At 28.2% G+C, this 20,324-nt stretch overlaps 1 protein-coding gene across 1 annotated transcript in view; it reads right to left on the bottom strand.

Annotated features, from left to right (window-relative positions):
• The window catches only part of LOC105364560 (5-hydroxytryptamine receptor-like), a 94,881-nt gene extending 80,640 nt beyond the window's left edge, over window positions 1–14,241 (bottom strand). The window contains exon 1 of the mRNA XM_011502522.1: window positions 13,822–14,241. The gene's annotated coding sequence lies outside the window, so the exon portion shown is untranslated. The remainder of the gene's footprint in view (window positions 1–13,821) is intronic.
• Between the last annotated feature and the right edge of the window lie 6,083 nt (window positions 14,242–20,324).

Raw genomic sequence — 20,324 nt, 5'->3', positions numbered from 1 at the left:
TTTTTTTTTTGTTTTTTTTTTATTATTTTTTTTTTTGTTTTTTTTTGTTTTTTTTTTTTTGTGCATGTTATACAAAATTTCTACCGACTTTTTACTATTCTATTTATAATGAAACGCAAAAAATTTGTACGGAATATATAACAACTTTTATCTTAAAATTTAGCACAAACAAAAAATTGTAACTCAAAATAAATATTTATAAATTTTATTAAGTTTTTCGAATTTATTTATTTATTGTTTTAAATATTTAAGTTGCATCATTGTATTAATTGTGCAATTTTGTCAAAAGAAATTCGATAAGAGTAATTAATTAACCAAAATTTTATGATAAGAGAAATAATAAGGAAAATATTTTGGTGAAATTATTTTTTACAATGCATTTTTAAAGCTACAATACATCCAGATCTCAAAAACTATATACACATTTTCGATAATTTAATTAAAAAACTGAGAGCATTATTTTTTAAAAAACGAGATAAAGAAATTCACTTGTTTCAAATATTATATTTTAAGTAAAAGAAGAAATATGTTTATTTTTAGACATTAGAAAAAATTACTGACCCCTTGTTTAAAAGATATGGGAATGAAATATATGTGTTAAGGATAAGCATTCTTAAATAAGTAATGAAACATGCTTTTGCGGCTGTAATTATATAATACAAAAATTGTTCCTAAATAATGTTTATTGTCATTTGATTTATGTAATTTATTTCACATATATTTATCCTCGTTAAAAATTACTTTACAATAAATGAAGCCGCTATAAAAGTACTTTTATACTCTCTAAATATCGCGCGATCAAAAAACTTGGAAGCTTTTGTTGAAATTAGATTGCGAGTACAATTAATTACTTTTTGCGAATAAAAATATATCGGGATATCGCGGGCTAAATATTTAAAATAGAATAGTAATAAATTAAGAATTAAACGACACACGTAAATTACGAGTTATTATCTGGCATAATGAAATTTGCATGACTAATGGGAATCGATCTTCATGAATTTATTGTTTCGGTTAAACATTTAGTAAACTAAATTTGCTTAAATATCTTATAACCGTCGATTCTAAAATCGATATATTCCATTGTTGGAAAGAATGATTATTATGTGTCAAGTATTATGATGTATTGATAGAGAGTCGCAGAAAAAGAGTCATTTATGTCAAGGTGCAATATGACCGAGTATACACGCACTTCTCACAGCAAATCAACTCAGAGGAATAAAAATATCCAGATTATATACACAGCTTCAATGCCCTGTAACGCTCATATTTCTATTCAATGCTCTCTTTGGATTGAAATTGAAAATACGGTGTGGAAACATCACGTCAACTATATCAACACCTCATCACCGAAGCAGCTTGCCAAAGGATATACGACTAGCTGATCCCATTACCCGAGCGTTATCTTTCCTTGACAAAGATGGAAAAAGCCCTTTATTCTCGATTCTGCGGATAAATAATAATACACGCACAATAATCGAAAGATCTCGGGAGAAAGATCTACACTAATCCCACTACTCTTCATCACGCCTGCATTTTCAAGTATCCTATCGCTACATTACGAGCCTATAGCTCTACTATCATCTCCTAGACTGACGCAATATCGATCAAGATCAACGGGAACTTCGTTAGCTCGAAGAAAGAACTCCAAAAGTGCGATCCGACGATGCAGAACCGCGCGGAATTCCCTTGCGGGAACTCGCCGAGCTGGCGAATGGGAAAAAGCACCTGAGAAAGAAGAGCTAAAGCGGTTGGTTAGCGATTCCTTGCCCGCGCGTTCGCTGGATATCTGTGGTAACTGCCACCTCGATCCAACCCCCCACCCCCAGATGGAACACTTGTTGGCGTTCTTGGCAGTCCGCCAGCTGGGAATCAAGTGCCACGCGATCCCGTACCTATGCTCGGTCCAGCCCCTGTTAATCTTCACTGCTGAAGTTTACATTCCTCGTGGCGTTATCTCGTGGACGAATGGGTAGGGGTTCTATCTGGCCCGACTTGAGATAAAATGGAAAAAAATTAGTGTGAGGCAATGGCGGTTGATGGTGCAGGGTAGTATGGAGGAGACAGACGGGTCACGTGACTCATTACATATTTTAATATTGATTTACCAAGCACGTGAGAAAAAATCTCTGCGATACATGAATAATTAGTTGAGAAAATAAATGAAGATGATTTTTGAGAAATTATTCGCGAGCGTGTCTTTTTACGACAAATATTTTCTGAAATTAATTTGCTTGTTTTGACTGTTTGAATATAATTATACGATTACAACGCCAAAGCTCGCGATAAATCATAATCCATTCATTAAAGGATAATTTCTAAGACTCCGAGTCAACGAAAAAAAAATTATTCATTCGGTTGAGGCTGACTTTTTTAATATACCAAACATGTATTTATGAAAGTATTATCATTAAAGAATCGAAATAGAAGTTCTTTGAAATGACATTGAAATTCTAAGGCTTGTGAAAGTCCAGAATCTCTTTCATAAATAATGATAAGAATAATAAAACGAAAACTCGCCGCTTGTCATTACAAAATATGTACGTAGATATTGTTTGTATTTATTATAATAATTTAATCGATTTAATTTAAATATTTTAATCAAAGGTTTAGATTAAAAATGTATTATATTTTAAAATCAAAAATTCAACCAAAGTCTAATCAATACTTTAAACAAAACAACTAAAATAAGTTAAACTTTTTCATTATAGTTATTTATTTTTTTATATGGATCCAATACCATAATATAAGTAACTATTGTAATTAATTTTTTTTTTTTATATATATATATATATATATATAATCCATTAAAGCGAATTTTACATTGAATATCGTAAGCGCCCAGTAATACATTCCATAATTTATAGGAGAGAAACAACGGTGTACTTATTCACTGTGTTTCCACTTCATTAATTTTAACTTGATTTTTATTAATGATATTTTCATTTTAAATTTTTTCATGACTTCATTAAAAATTCTTTATGAAATTTTAATGCCATGTTGTTGTTTTTTGCTGAATGAACGACAATTTTTAATTTCTATTTCCACTAATTAACCTTGCATATTGCAAATATAAGAAAGTCATTATATTGTTACGGTATCACTTAATTTTACTTTAATCAATGAAATGGCATCAATTATGTTTTGTATACAAACGAAACCTTTACATATCTATAAAAAAATAAATAAGATAAGAATTATTGAAATGCACTCAATTATTAATTGGTAATATGCTTATCAGTGCAGAATTTATTTGAGTACAAAGAAAATCTGTTGTTTAATAAAAGAATAACATTCAATTTCCATATACATTTGTTGATATTATCTTGATTATATTCTTTTTTATTTTCATAAAATTCAATCAAATGAAGTAATTTATATAAAACATTCATTTATAATTTAAAAGCTTTTATAATGGGATATACTTTAATGTTAAGCGAACAATCTTATTTGAATAAAGTAACGTGTTAGTATAGAATAAAAAAAATTACCGATAAATAATTAATGTTCTTGAATAATTTAAATAAAATTTTTTATTACACTTTGTTTTTATATATAAGTTTTAAGATACGTACTAATGTCCAACAAATAATTGATATTGGAAATATTAAATTTGCTTCAATGTTTGAAGTATGAAATTTATAAAATGCACAATTACACTGTTTGATAAACGTTTGTAAAAATAATCAATAACATAAAATTTCATAATTTTGAAAAATATTAATGATATTACGTACGTTTTCTCAAAAATAATGAATATTACCAACAATGAATTAATTACTGTTATGTATAGGTTCAGAATAACAACATTTTTTAAAACAACAGTACATAAACACCTATACACACACACACACACACACACACACACACACACACACATATATATATATATATATATATATAGGAATAGAGGGAAAAGTATTCTAGGAAATTATTATGTAAGTATTATTCGTGCGAAAATTGTTTCCTGTAAGAAAAGAGTCATCCGTTAGCTACAATAAATCGTAGTTCAAGTATAAATAATAATAAATAATTTGTTGAACAGCGATGGATGAGCTAAGTTTTTGTTCAGTTAGAAATAGTTAGAAATTATGATATATATATATATATATATATATATATATATATATATGAAAGTAAGTCGGCTCAAGTGCTTCTGATTCAGTTTGAGCTTATGGAAACTGCGTTCGTGTATTGCAAGGGAAAACTTATGCTCGGAGCGTATTTTCGTGTTACGTTCCAAATTCAGGAGAAGCATATAGGCGAGAAGCAAACAACCGAGCCGACAACTTTCATGGCTCGTATTCAACATATTTGATTTGAAATTAAAATTATGGCGATTGATTGCAGCGCAATTTTGATTTTACCGACACAATTCCCGAGACAGACAATCAGACTTTAGAATTGCTTAAATCGCAAGTCCTCGATATTCCGACAAAATTTGTTTCTTTATCTTCGCATGGGCGTACATGCATCTTCCGATAAAGCATTTTTTATGTAAGATTTGTTAGTTATACAAATTGCTTGTCGACGTATAAATCTTAGGTAGAAGGGAGTAAAGACTGACTGAAAAGCGTGTAATTGAATATTATTCATTGCCTGTCCCGAACGTGCACACTGCGAAATAAAGTTGAATGTCCTAAGTTGCACATTGAATAAGCCATTATTTTTTTACATGGGAGGCTGCTCGATTATTTTTTCTGTTTTCATTTGTGAATCATGTATAATTGCTACGCAGGAATTTAATTAATTAGATTTAATTCAATTATAATGGCAAGTGAAAATTTGAGAAGATAAAAACGAGTCGGGAAATTTGAAATTTTCTTACCCTCGTATAGATTCACAATGTGTATTTACGCTTATAAATTCACGATGTACTTTGCAAAGTTTATTATTGTTTTTAATAGATGTAACGTCGATTTTTTAAAATCAAAATGCAACATATATGGAAAAATTAATTTAAAATCAGAATAAGTGAATTTTTATGGTAATAATAATGGAACTATCGATATATTTAAATTTAATATAAAATCATCTTAACAAATTTCATTATTCATAGAAATAAAACATTTTATCATATGCACTTTGTTATTATGTATTTAATTATCGTAATATAGTTCGAAACAAAACACGGATAATTCAAATTGCACAATAAAATTTTGTTGATGTCGGTGGAATTATACAAAATAATTCAAATTCTTTCTCCATAAAAAGGATAATTTTTATTGTATTCTTCGTTGTTAAATTTTAAAATAGTGTGAAGAAGTATCAAATTATTTTTCTACCATTCCCGAAGCTAATATGCAGATAAAATATTTATTTCTTTAACATGTTCATTAAATTATAACATAAAGAGTCATTAGGAAACTAGATAAACTGTATTAAGGATGTGTAAATTGCATCATTATTTTGCCTGAAATATACTTTGAATTATACAAAACCCTAATTTACTTGCATTTCCTAGTTAGCTACCTTTATTGTACAAACTTTCGAGTACTTATTTTAACAGCGTCTTTAAAAGTTTCTTAAAGAATATAAAATTTTTCAAAATTGTTTTCTAATAACTTTTACATGTATTATAGGAACATTCGTTTAAGTAATCGATACACAATCTTTAAGTTATAAATTTTCATAAAACAAAGAAAAATTTGTATTTAAAAAGACATTGAGATAGAGAAAGTAGTGCAAAATTAAATGAATTTCTATGGTTTATTTTTTTTTTTATTTTTCGATAAAAAAAATGTATTTAGAAATAAAGCTTATAAATATACGTATAGATTTAGAAATGAAAAACCATTTTAAAAAACCAGCGAGCTTTTTTAGATTTTTAGGAATAAAGTTTTATTTCCAATTGTATGCAATTAACGACAGAATAAAGACAAAAATATTATATGTTTTTGTAATAGTATAAAAAGTTTGACCCATATGCTAAGTTCCCTTTAATATATTTCTCTCACTTATTTAATATTATTGCATGAATAAAAGATGAGCTTTAAATTTATCCATTTTTCCCTATAACGCGTAGCTGCATAATATAGTTGACAAAAGAATTTCGAAAATATAGGATATATTGGAAAGATATTTGACTCAAATCAAAGAATAAAACAGCTTTCAAAATATACATCCATTGATTTCAATTATCACTACGTACCTATCCGCACCTAAATTTACATCGATTAAGAAAATTGATGGGCCGTAAATTTTATAAAGATTATTAAACAAGAAAATGGCGCTTAAGCAATAACCACGGATCTTTACGTCCCAATTTGTTCCGAAGCGGAGAATCCAAGTGCGATATTATAATGCATCATTGATTTGAGTGAAAATCTCGAAATCCAAGGTTCAAATTTCGTTCGGATAAATCGGATGAATGCCGCCTTGGTAGCATCACCAACTGAAACTTTGGCTCGAAACCGAAATACGCGAGTGAAATTCCCCGATACAATGCGCATCGTGCTATGATACGCAGTCGGAGACCACAGAGGTAAAAAGAAGGTGCATCGGACAAAAGTGCGCCTCCTTCAAAGCGAAAATTCGTCAAAGCGAATCGTCATTGAAAAACTAATTAGCTTGGTCGACCGGGAGACGACAAAACAGCGGTCATACAAGGATGGCAAAAGGCCGGAGGAGATGGAACGGAAGTTTGCAGCGTGCGGCATTAAGCTCAAGGGGCAGCAGCCATTCCGCCGGGAATAGTCGCCATTTGTCATGGCTTTTTAGGGAAAAATACGTAAACACAGAGGGCAATAGGAGAGTAGTAAAGTCGCTCGGCCGCGACATCAGGCGGGAACTACGCCTCTGACAAGAAGAAGATACCCCGGAGTCAGCAGGACACAAGCGAATAGTAGGAAGCCCAAATACAAAGAAAGAAAGAAAGAGAGAGAGAGAGAGAGAGAGAGAGAGAGAGAGAGAGAGTGAATATTCTCACGAGGACGATAGATGATATTAATCGCGTGAAAAAGACGATCTTATATTCGCGAGAAAGTTCGCCGCCTGAGCCGTGGAAGCTCTGAATGTATGCTGCGGAGCGTAAAAAGGGCATAAAATGTGAATAGACCGGGTGACGAAGTTCTGGTATCGACAAGTGCAAGGGACGAACAATGCGGCAGTTAAGCCGATATTTTTGAAGATACAGATGGGACATGAAAATGGATGAAGCTTTCTTTGTATTTTTTTTTTGTTGCTTTTTTTATTTTCTTGTTTTTTTTTTGTTTGTTTTTTTTTTTTTGTTTTGTCAGCGTTCCACGTCTTCCTTTGCGCTGACGTGAATCACTCGTTTGAGAAGCATCGCGCACTGAATAAAACAGGCCGACTCTGGGATTTGGAATGAAGTAAGTTACTTCAATTTATTTTTCCAAACGAACGGCCACAAGATTTACCGAGAAAATTTCCTCCTGTCATATATTGCTCCAGCCTAGGTGACGTTAAATTCTGCTTTATTTTAAATTCCAAAAATAAATGGCATGCAATACTAAAGTCAGAATTTCCCCATACGAATTCCTTCGAGGAAACTTATATTTTGGGGATAAACCAGATGTTATTAAAGTGTAGACTACTTTCATAGACATAATATTATGTAGAAATTATTAGAATATGAGTTTACTATATGCATGCAAATTTTCATCGAATATTTAACATTTATCGCTATGCTTTATTAATGATTCGATAAACTGAGTTCATTACCACGAATTTCAATACTATTTGTTGGAACGCGATATGCTACATGGTATAACATTATTTCCTAGATTAACGAGAACTATTTTATTAATAGACATCGCTATTTCATCATGTTTCGACTATATTTATAGAATTGATATGTAAATACAGACACAGTAATTATATGATCGACTTTTATAGCCTAGCGAAACCATCTGATGATAATATCTCATAATAAGCTCACGAATCAGCGAACGTGAAATAAGTAATTACATGTGTGCCCATTAATGATGTTCATAATAAGATAAGTAATTATAGAAATTTAACAACTAAATATAAATCTGTTGAAAATTGAAATATTAGTTTTGCTTTTAGAATAGGAAATCTTTTAATTGTTAAAATCACTTAAGAATTTCAACGAAAAAAAAAATCTTCCTATGCATTATCAAGAATAAAACCACATTAACCTCACCCATCTAAACAGAATTTTGTTATATTTGTATTGAATTATATCAACAATGTTGTATTAAAATTTTAATAATAATGGGGGAAAAAAAAATGCCCAGGAAAATATCATTTTTGCGTAGGAAGAAGCAAATTTACAAAACTTTTCTAGTATTTCAAACTCACAATTATTATAAATATTTTAAGCACACTATTATAAAATTATTAACTATATTATATTACAGAATTGAAACTTTTAAAATATTATTACAAGCTAAGAAAAAATTTAACCGAGCTTACTTGTTACGAGTAAAAAGTAATTACACGGAGTCTTAATATATATAATTAATTATGAATTCATCATTCACAATACTCGATTCTCGAAAAGAAAATATCTTACTTGGTATTAAAAATATTCAAACCATTTTTCTCATTTATTACCTTAAATTGATATCGTAATAAAAAATAAATCATACTTAAAAACTCTAAGTACTAGATTTCAATTTAATTTAAAAAAATCTAATTCAATCTGATAAACACATGTTTATTTGATGGCAATGGATATTAAAATTATTAAAGGCAGCAATGGGATTTTGTCTGTCAGTCTTTTAAGCCCAATCATTTAATTAGTAATTATACCAAACAGAGACACTTTTCTTTTTTATAAAGAATAGCACGAACATGTGTTAGATAGTGGCACACTGTTTTCTTACCGAAAAAATAGCACTACGAGAAGCTAAGAAAATTTCCAGTTGTGACAATCAACTAGAAAGCTCTTGGCAAGTAATAAATTTCGTACTCTTGTCTTTTCATTCCATCTTGGAAAGCTTTGCCCTCGAGCTTCACTGCTATTATCAACCCTGATTTACTTTCTTCTCAGTTTATTATCTTTATTAATCGGTCAACGTATCTACTCTGATTATTTCACGTATAAATAAGCGTATGTCGCTTATTATCATTTAATCTTTATTATTTATTTTGACGGAGTCTTGAATTTTATACGATACTAACAATAAAAAAAAAAAGACGATACTGTACACTGTGTGATCGATCGATCTAATCAATATTTTATGTATAAAAAAAGTTATCTATGAATTGATTATTTCATTGGTAAAACAATTCTTCATACTATACGATTTCTATAATATTTCTCTTCTTTAAGCAAATTTAGTTTTAGTAATAAAGGGTATTATTAATTTACTTTTTTTGATAATTGAATAATTTTATTATATATTATCACATATATTGCATATAGAAACAGATATATATATATTTATGGTATATTCGCATTCGTGTATGTATACACATATATGCAAGTACGTGTTTATATTTATGTTTATATCATATTTTTACTTACATTGTTCAAAGGTGAATTTTTGTAGCAAATATTAATAAACTTATAAATTAAATTATAGCTGATAGGAGCGAAACATAATAAAAATAATATTTATTTATGTAGATAATATTATCTCTTTCATTATATTTCTATTACGTCGGCTGCCATCGAATTCATTTATTTTCATTTATTTATTAAGCTTTTTCATCCGACATACAATTTCAAACATTGTAATTGAAAAAATAATAAATACACCGATTGAATACAAATCAACACAGAAAAATTAATTAATATACTGATTCTCGAAACTTTTGTTCTAATTTTAGATATACCACAATAAGTAATGCATTTTAATCATAGTAATATTTTAATATTTTCATAATAGAATATTTTAAAATAATAGTAAATTAAAATTGACTAATTAACTTCTTTCATAGACATATTATTACAATATAATTAATTTAATATCTATCGAAAAATTGCAATTATTTAACTTTTTCTTCGTATTGCAATAATCACATGAATAAATTTCCATGGTTGCAATTCATTTTAAGATCTAAACTCAAACAATCTCTAATTTTTCTGAGCAACAATAGTTTAATTTATCCGAGATCAGATTCGAAATCGCTTTCATCTCTTCGTATACATATATATATATATATATATATATATCATTCTATGCCTTGAATATCATTCGTTTTTATGGTTTAAGTGTACGTAATTTGCATTCATCACATTATTGCAAATCAAATTTTAATTCGCCTTCACTAATAAACATCCTACTTTGTCAGTAATGAATCGTAATTTTCAAGATGATTATGAAATTGAAGTCTAAAAAACGTTATAGACCTTCAATGAGGGTTGGATGAAAAACTGAGTTTGAAGTTCCTTCGATATAGAAAAAGTACTAAAAAGAGTTATTTTCTTCGTCTCACTACGAATATTTGTTTCCAGAAACTCCATCGTCGTCCAAAGTCGTCAAATCTGGGAGTTTCGTTCTCTAATGAACCGCCGCCTATAACTTCGAGAAATCGGTTTCAGCTTTCTATCGAAAACAATTATAGAAAAAAGAGAATCGGCGGATGTTCCTTCTCGCTTCAAAATTTAATTTACGTCCTAAAAAACAGTACATTCACTGTCTATTCACTGAGTGACGAACAATGATAGATGATAAAATTTTTTTCTTTTTTGAATAAATTTAGCGTATATAAAAAGTTTATATATTTTAAATTGAATTTTATAATTATTTAAATAGAGGTATCCTTTTACGATTTGTACTGTAAAATAATGTAATATATAATGATACATAAATGGTAATAGATTATATAATATTAAAAGCAACGTTTTCAATATTAAATATAGTTTAAATGAAATATAAATTTAGTTTTTTTTTTTAATAATATCTTCCTAATAAATGAATACTAATGTTTAAAAAAAAACAACACAATTTTATAGAAATTGTTATAAAAAGATAACATAAAAATTATTCAATTAAATTACATGATAATTGAAACATTCGACTACACATTTAGTTTAATAAATTGTAAATAAATATAACTGAATTTGATATAATAGAAATACGTTTTCATGTTTACAAGACCGATAAATCAATAACGTATAAAATCAAGATAATAAGATATTCTAAGAAACATTAAATATAAAGCTATTATATTAATATCTTAATTTATTATTATAATTTTACATAAATATGAACCTACCATAGTTGTCTTATTAAATATATAATTCTATGTAATAAGCAATAGTTTATTAAAAGATGTATAATCAATACTAGGATATTAAAAGGTGATTTTGAGATAGAAATAAATATATATGCTCGATAATGTTGAGTGTTAACAAAATTAATAATTAATTTGACAAACTTTTCTTAGATCGTGCTCGGTAAAGTGTAAGAAATTCTTTTCTTATCATTATCGAGGAAAATGTTTTTAAGAAAATAAACAATTAGTATATTCGTTTTTTTAATCGTAATATCAACGACATAATTATACAAATCTAGCGCTAACTCTCATAATATTACCAAAAAAAAATTCAATGTATATTATAATTCGCACAGATTTATGCTAAATTTTTAATTAAAATTTATTCAATGGTATATCGCTAATTAACTAATTATGCAAATTTCAATTAAAACCTATAAAAGAGTTTTTAGGTAGTTTTATAAGACATTCAGCAAACAATTTATTCGAATTAAAATTAATTGATTTGCTGTAAGTCGATAATGTTAAAAGGGAAAATCCGAAAAGGAAGACGTATTTACATACAAACTAACTTTCGTTACACAACTACAATATCATCAAACTATTCATATTCATATCTTTTGTACACCTTAAGGATTTTAATACATTATGATATAAATGATATTTGTATTATCTGCGGAATAAATAATGTTGCGGCTGTTAATTTTGAAAGTAAAGCATTTTTTATGTTTATAAAAAAAAAAAAAAAAAAAAAAAAAGCTTTCTTCTAATAAAACCTACTTTACAAGTGACAGACTAATGGGATGAAATCTGAAAGAAAATAAGAACAAAACTAAACTTGCGTATTTAATACGAAATTGTACCAAAAATATGCTTGCAAATAGGATATAAATTCTCAGCAATTACAAAAACAAATAAAAATTAAAACTTCTGAGTATCTCAATTTATGCATTCGAATTATTATTTGAATTTTACTTTATGAGAAAGATAAAATAAAGAGTGATGTTTAATATTTTGACATAAAAATTTGGATTACATTTTATATTAAGTTTATTACAACGTATACTGCGACATTAATTTGTAAGCAATTATTTTTCTCAGTCTTATTATTAATGAAATATTATTCACTCTTAACATGCAAAATTATTTTGTATTCTCATTACTTTGGAAATGGTTAATAATTTATAAAAATAAATACGATATAATTTCCGAAACAGACACTCATATTTTATAAAATGTAACTTAAACAAGTAACAATAAAGTTTCTATTTTATAGTTTCCCACTTTAATTTACGCTACTGCAAATGGCTCTATACAAATAAATTATAAATACAACTATGTAAAACATAATTAAATATTCTTTTGTAGATAATAATATCCACGGTGTTTTGAGAAGAAAGTAAATATTTACTCAAAAATTTCGGCGCGAATATCTGAATACTGTAAATGGCTAATGATTTTTTATATTTTAAAAATTAAAAAATTTAGATTTACTTCCTGAAAATTCATCGTGCGAAAGGTAATGAATTTTAATTATGACAATATTTGAAAGACACCTTCATTTTTTTTTTTTTTTTTTTTGTAAAATTTAATTTCTCGATCCTGAGCCTAAGACTAACTATATCATATAGAATACAGTCTATGTCATTTTATAGACAATTACGTATCTGTACATATACGTTTGCAAATATGTTTATTTATGAAAGTTTTGTAAACTTCGCAGACAAAACTACTTAAAACTACTTATCATGCTTTTGCTAAGAGAAAATCAGAATTATGTGTTATTTTAATTTCGTAATTGTTCATTAAACAATATTTATAATCTGATTTTCCAATATTTTACAATTAGTATAAGCATATTTTTATCCGAATTATTTGAGGTAAATAATTATATATGGTGAGCTGCATAATATACAATTTAGTCTTGAGTAATTTTGAATTTGTAAGAAGAAATTATATTTTCTGCTCGTTACATTGACAATTTGCTATACACAAAAATGCCTGCCAACATTTATTCAAATAAACAAATAGTTCTTTAATACAAGAATTGGAATAGAAATGAAATTTTATCGTTAGTTTAAACATTTATTCTACATTCCATATGCAATTTATAAAATGCACGTGTGCATTTTTTAATTAAAAGCTTTTTAAAAGAAATAAATAAATAAATTCCCCCTTTCCTTTATAATATAACTGAATTTTATGTAATATTATAATAATTTTACTTGTAGAAATAAATTACTTTTTATATAATTAGAGATGAGAGAGTATGTTCAAAATAGAGATACAATATGAGAAACAAGATTTTTCTATATGAATTTCAAAATTTTTCAACAGCTAAACTTGAAAATTCAAGTAAAAATATTTTGCCTATCGCACCTTAATTACTCCCATGACAAACTTTTTGAATCGAGTAATTCGACATACAGGTATTCCCATACTTTTGCTTGCTCATGATTTGAATGAAATAAGTCGCGATCCGCTGTAAAATCTATAATCACGCGACAATTAATGGACCGGACTAATTACTTAGGCTAGATGAACTTGATGCAATATTAATAATTTCCGCTGATAATGGATTCGAGCACGATTCCCTAATTCCCTAACCGCTGAAAAAAGTTGCCTATCGTCGAAGTCGAGGTAGCTAAGAAAAACGACAGTACTCACCTCGCTATCGGCACTCCGTACTGTCAATTCACCTCGTGACATCGCTGAGAGTAGGACAAGTACCATCTCGGCCATCCTCGACCCATGACTCTGGCAGGTGTCAGGAGCCGAGGGGACCCCGTCGCATTCTCTCAGGCACCTCCAGCACCACGAGCACCACGAACAACAGCAGCCGCTGGTTGGCGCACCAGCGGCGCCCGACAACAATCTCATTCCCGACCCGCCGACCCGTTCGCCAGGTCGTCTTAGGGGCCGAGTCCGAGATCCAACCACCGGCTTAGCATCCCGGTCCCGATCGGGAGTTCTCGAGTTCGCCGGGGCCGAACACCGGAGGCGCGACGAGGTTCTCGATCTCACGCTGCGGCGATCGAAATTTAGCGCGCGAAACCGATTCAAAACATGTAGGGAGGCCGACTTTGCCGGTCGACTCCGACAGGAACGAACAGAAGAGGATGGGCAATACCGAATAGAAGATGGATTGAGGCACCGCTACGGGTGGTACGAACTTGGAAGAAGCGAGCCGGCGAAAGACGATGCGAGAAGACGGGGCAACCGAGAGGGTGAACCGAAGATCCAGAGTACCGTGGCAGTACTGCGCTCGCAACCTACAGCTTTGACAGAGGATGGCTATTGCCACGGCGGTGGCGGCGGTGGCAGCGGTGACGGCGGCGGCGGCGGCGGTGGCAGTAGCCGCGCGAGGCGCCGGTGCGTTAGCAGCCGCAACGTCGAGGGGTGGGGCGCAGGCGCGCCACCCACCCTTCCCCTTGTTAACCGCTCGTATCCTTGCATGCTGTCTCTCTCTCTCTCCTCTCATCTCCTCTCTCTCTCTCTCTCTCTCTCTCTCTCTCTCTCTCTCTCTCGAGCTTTATCCCGATCCCTACCCTTGCGAGACCTTAGCGGAAAAAAAGTTTTGGCGCTGCGAAGATGCGGCACTGCTCTGATTGCCCTTAAAACTTCCGTTCCCAAGTGCAAGTATATATTGGTTTAAGACGCTTTTTAACGCGCCGACGAATTGAAGTGGAAATCCTTTTTAGTGGGCCATGATAGAGTGAGAAGACAAAGAGACGATCGGTTGATGAGCGGATTTGGAGTTTATTTGCGTGAAAAGATCGAACGAAAAGTTTTGCGCGTCTGTTAAAAATGTTTGGAATGAATGATGTATGGATTGGGAGAAGAAAAAATGTTGACAACTACTTGGTGACTTGTGTACTTAAACGATATCATTTAGATGAAGTAAACTGACATGACATTTATTATGACACGATGAGGGATAATTGTTTTATGGCATGCAATTAATCATTTCATATTTACATAACGTGCCATCTAATAAGTACATCTATTACTTGGTTGTATTATCTCGTCGATATACCTTTCTAATTCCTTCCCAAATTACATTAATCGAAAGAAGAAAAAATGTTGGCATTTAAAGGACTAATATGTAATATAAATACTAATTGTCAGAAAAGGAAAGGAATATCATATCGTATATAGCCAGTTAATAAGGCGATGTTTGTTTTTCCAAGTAAACAATGCAATTCGCCCCTTCAATGTTATTTATAATGATGAAATTTGATATTTAATAGCCGTTTATGCTCATTCCTCCCTACATGATTGATAATATCAATAGGCCTACATATATCTTTATTTCAGCAAAAGTGTCAATTTAAAAAAAGAAAATTTACGTCAAAGGAATGAATAATGTACAGATTACAGTGAAATAACGCTATCGCAAGTTATATTACATAGAGCAAAATTAGTAATATTTCAGTGTTTTAAAATTATCTTTGAAATAATGGATAAAGTTGTAGAGAAATAAACTTCTATTATTTCTCTTTATGAACTAAGCTTCGTTAATAAAAACATAATTTTTCCCCAAAGTATATTTTTAACCGGTTGAATCTTTTATGCAATATAATGTCTCAGATTGTAGTTCATAGAGATGGATAAAATAATAATAGTTTCTCGATGCTATATAGTAAATATAAAAATTTTAACTTCTTTAAATGTTAATGTATGAGAAATAAAACACTCTCATCAACTTTAAAATGAATATTATAATAAAAATTTTTGATACTTAAATAATTATTAAGCTATAAAAATTCTTAACCAATTGTATTAAGTTAATAGAAAAGGACAAGGAATTTTTCATGTTTACAATGAAAAATCTATTTCATTATGTAAAATACGAACGGACTCGCATATCAGCTGCTCCATACGTAAAAATATATAATGTTCATATTTGCTACAAATAGTTAACTCGCTTTACATGTGCCAATATCAGCTACTTTCTACTATTGAACGTATCCTAAATTTTTATAACTATTTTATATCATTTTTATACTTAAAACATTCATATAATTTCAATAACAGTATAACTTTTACAATATAATATTTATTCATTCGAATAAATAAATTGAAATCTCAACCATTTCTTATTCCTAGAAATAATTCACTTATTCATATTTTTATTATCGAGTAGAATGAAAAGAAAAAATTTTTTTTTATATCGAATGAGTTGACCACCACCTGCTCCCACTATCCTTCTGTCTCTCATTTTTGTTATTCATTTTTTGTCTGCAAGACAAAAATGTGTGAATATGCATTACTGATGCTTTCATGCATTGCTGAATTCTATCACGAACAACTTATAAATATAATAAGAATAAAAAGCATCGAGCAATCAGAAGTCACGTATTATTGAATTATTATAAATAGAGATGAGAATGATAAATTTAATCCTAATAATCAATGTGCTTTATATTTACATGGACCAATAAGAAATTAAAAAATTACTCTTCCTACACAATATTAATCATAATATGCTGTAAAATTGTAAAATTTATAAAAATTGATTTTCAAAAGAAACATTGGAATTCTATTACATATAAATAGGAATAAATCATTTGAAACAGTAGAAAAAAAACATACAATTAAACATTCATTGCATCGTGTAAGTATTCTCAATAGCGGACTTTTCCTTATTTGGAGCGTTTAGTTTATACGCGAAAGATAATAAATAATGTATTATATAAAACATAATTATCATTATATAATAGTTCATTACAAATAATGAAATAATTTTATTGTAACAAACATTATATCGAATAAAACTTTACCAGGATCTCAATGAAGAATAGAAAAATAATTTTAATACAAATTTTCTACGTATTTGGAAAAGTAAAAACTATTGTATGACTATTGTATTATTAATGTTATTATTTGAATAATCACATTTATTATTTATTACCCTTTATATTATTAGTTCATTTACAATTATGACAAATTAAAAAAAAAAAAAAAAAAAAAAAAAAACTTTTATTCAACAAGAATTGGAAAATTTTTATCTATTTTAAAATAGAAATATAATTTCAATTTAAACAGGAATTAAACTTGGAATTCATATATAAAAATTAAAGATAAATTACTTATGTCAATAAATTATGTGAAATTTGTTTCAGATACTCATCGGTAAATTTTAATTGCAAAAATTTACCAACTTTACTCGATATTCGTGTTTCAATTTTATAACGTTCGAATGAACGTAAAATCCAAGTGTATAATAAATCTATTACAACTATATAATATTTAATTTTGTTTCGCGTAAAACAAAAATTTTGAAAATACTGAATTATATGTAAATACATAAGTAAAATCATCGTTTGATATTTTACTAATAATTTATTAAAGTCTAACTATACATAGAACTAAAGAAAATTCATATTTATTCAAATAATAAATTTCAAGAAAACTGAAACGAACAATATAGCGTACAATGACATAATTTCAACATGCGAATGATCTTATCAACTTATTTTCTCTGGATTATTTCTATTTAAATTAATGCTTCTTCATCGATATGTAATAGCAACAGACGAGATATTTGCGCTCCAATGATGCGTGAAAATGAATTTTCCAAGTCTTGTAGAATCGTAGGTAAATCAGAATGCCAATTAAATTGCTCCACGACAATTGAGTCAAGAGAGCGAATGAATGACTTAATATAGAATGCAGATTTTAATTTATTTACTAGAAATAAGAGACTTTATTATTTAAATATTTATTTAAATATTACTATTAATATAAATGATATGTATATAAACTTTTAATATTATTACTTCTTCTTCTTTTTTTTTTTTTGTAATATACATACATATTTATATTAAAAAAAAATGTTTTATTCGTATGATTACAAATGTTTAAAATTAAATTAATACTATTTTTATTGAAGTAATATTTTTAAATTAAAATTAGGTATAAACTTGATTAATGTAAACAGTTTATAATCTAATATTCGAAAAAAAATGTTTTAAATACTTTTACAAATATTTATATTTTACAGATACTCATAATTATTTTTACAATTCCTAATGAGTTGGCAATAAAATTGAAAGCTAGAGTTGTAAAATATAAATACTAATGGTTAAAATTATACATAATTGCTGTGAGTAAAATAATATTATACGAGTTTAAAAAAGAAAAAACTTGTTTCTACGATTTTTCTCATTTTTATACTACATATAGCACGGTAATCAGAATTAAAAAAAAAATTAACGAAAATACTAATAACATTTTGGCAATAAATATGCAAATAATAATAATAACAGTAACATTAAGAATGAAAATTGTATTATCTCAAATGAATCTATGTAAATGTAATCAAACATTTATTTTTCATAAGGAATTTTTAAAACGTTAAGTACTCGTATGAGGTAAACGATTGATTATTTAAAAAATAATAACTGTGAATTCTTTTCTTTCGTTCAAATTGTTCTAACAATTTATTCATTCAAATATGATGGATACTCAATTTTCATTTGTATCAATAAATATTCAAAATGAAATGACTCCAATCCATAAATAAATTTATGTTACCAGGAAATTTACTGACATCATCGTAGAATTATTTTTTACATTAAAAACAGTGGGATGCTATTATATTCTTATAGATACAACTGATATGTTACTGCTATAAAATAAAGTCATAAAATTTTCTTTTATTTCTGGATCATCTGAAATCATGACTGCTATTCTAAATATCAATTGTTTTTATTTACACATAATAAATTATTCTTTAAAGAATACGAAGTATACGGATATTTCTGTTACTATACAATATGAATTATATTTTTATGAAAAAAATTTTTTTAAAAAAAAAAAAAAAAAAAAAAAAAAAAAAACTATAGTAACAACATTATTTATTGACAAATAATATTAATTGAAAGTACGTTGAGAACATAATTATACATAATAAGTTAACTACAATCGAATGAATCAGCCTCTTATAAACAAATATATCGAAAAGCTAATCTAAACCGTAAATGTTTACAGAGATTTAAACGAATTTATTATTCGTTATGTTTGTACAATATCGATCATCCTATAAACGTAATTTAAGGATTCAATCGAAAAATTAATTCTGTTTAAATTCAACCTTAAAAGATTGTTTATATTATTTCGTACTTGGCGACAAAAATTTATAAAAGCAACAATTTAATTATTTCTAATCAAATAAAATAACAATATCAGTATTTTTTTTTGATAAAAATGTATTGTATATTTCAAATATTTTAATAAATGTTATATATAAATTTTATCTTACGAGTGTTTAGTTAAATTAATTTGAAATAAATATTGTTATTAGATAAAATTACCTATAAGAAAAATTTTGTATTTTTTATTTAAATTTTATTTAATTTAATATTATTTATTTTAATACTATCGTCAGATATAATGTATTTATAAAATTAATCGATTTAATAAATTCCTAAATTATTCTTCATGCAAATTTATTAAATTGATTATTAAAATATGCCAGTTCAAAATACTATATTAAACATAATGAGAGAAATATTTGTATTTCATAGTAATTCGTCTACTTAAGTATTTTACTTATGTTAGTTAGTTTGAAAATAATATCAAGGGTAATAGGAAATATTTTCTTTTAATGTTCATTTCTCCAATATTTATTTAAATGTGATGTATGAAACTGTAATTTCTTGAATCTGTAAATTTTGAAATAATTTATAATTAAAATCATTTAAAACCGAAACTTATGAGATTCTATTATAAAAGTTCGAGGCTGTGTTATCGATATTTTTGATTTTCATGTTTTTCCGAATTTCCACTACATTCATGAAATGTCTATTAGGCAACTACATTTAATAACGTATAGTTTAATTAGAATAATAATGAAACAATAAAGACAAACGGTTGAAAGAGGCATAGGACGGTGATAAAAAAAATTCACTCTTCGTGAACAATTACACTCTTTTTACCAAAATTGAACCAAAAAGACTATAATCGATATACTTTAGATATATTATCGAATATATGTTACTTTATTCCTCCACCTTCGTTGCGTGTCTTCTATTTAACGTCAATATTGCTCGACGCCGTCGTCGAACAAAAGCCGAAAGTAAAGTTTATCAGTTGCCTCGACAATGAGGCTTGCCATCCACACGCGAAAACTAAACCTCTCACACCAAAGTACATTTTATCCACGT

This window comes from Ceratosolen solmsi, unplaced genomic scaffold (genome assembly GCF_000503995.2).
Source record: "Ceratosolen solmsi marchali unplaced genomic scaffold, CerSol_1.0 scaffold39, whole genome shotgun sequence".
NCBI lineage: Eukaryota > Metazoa > Arthropoda > Insecta > Hymenoptera > Agaonidae > Ceratosolen > Ceratosolen solmsi.
Note: the sequence above shows the minus strand (reverse complement) of the source record. Positions and strands in the feature narration are given on the sequence as shown.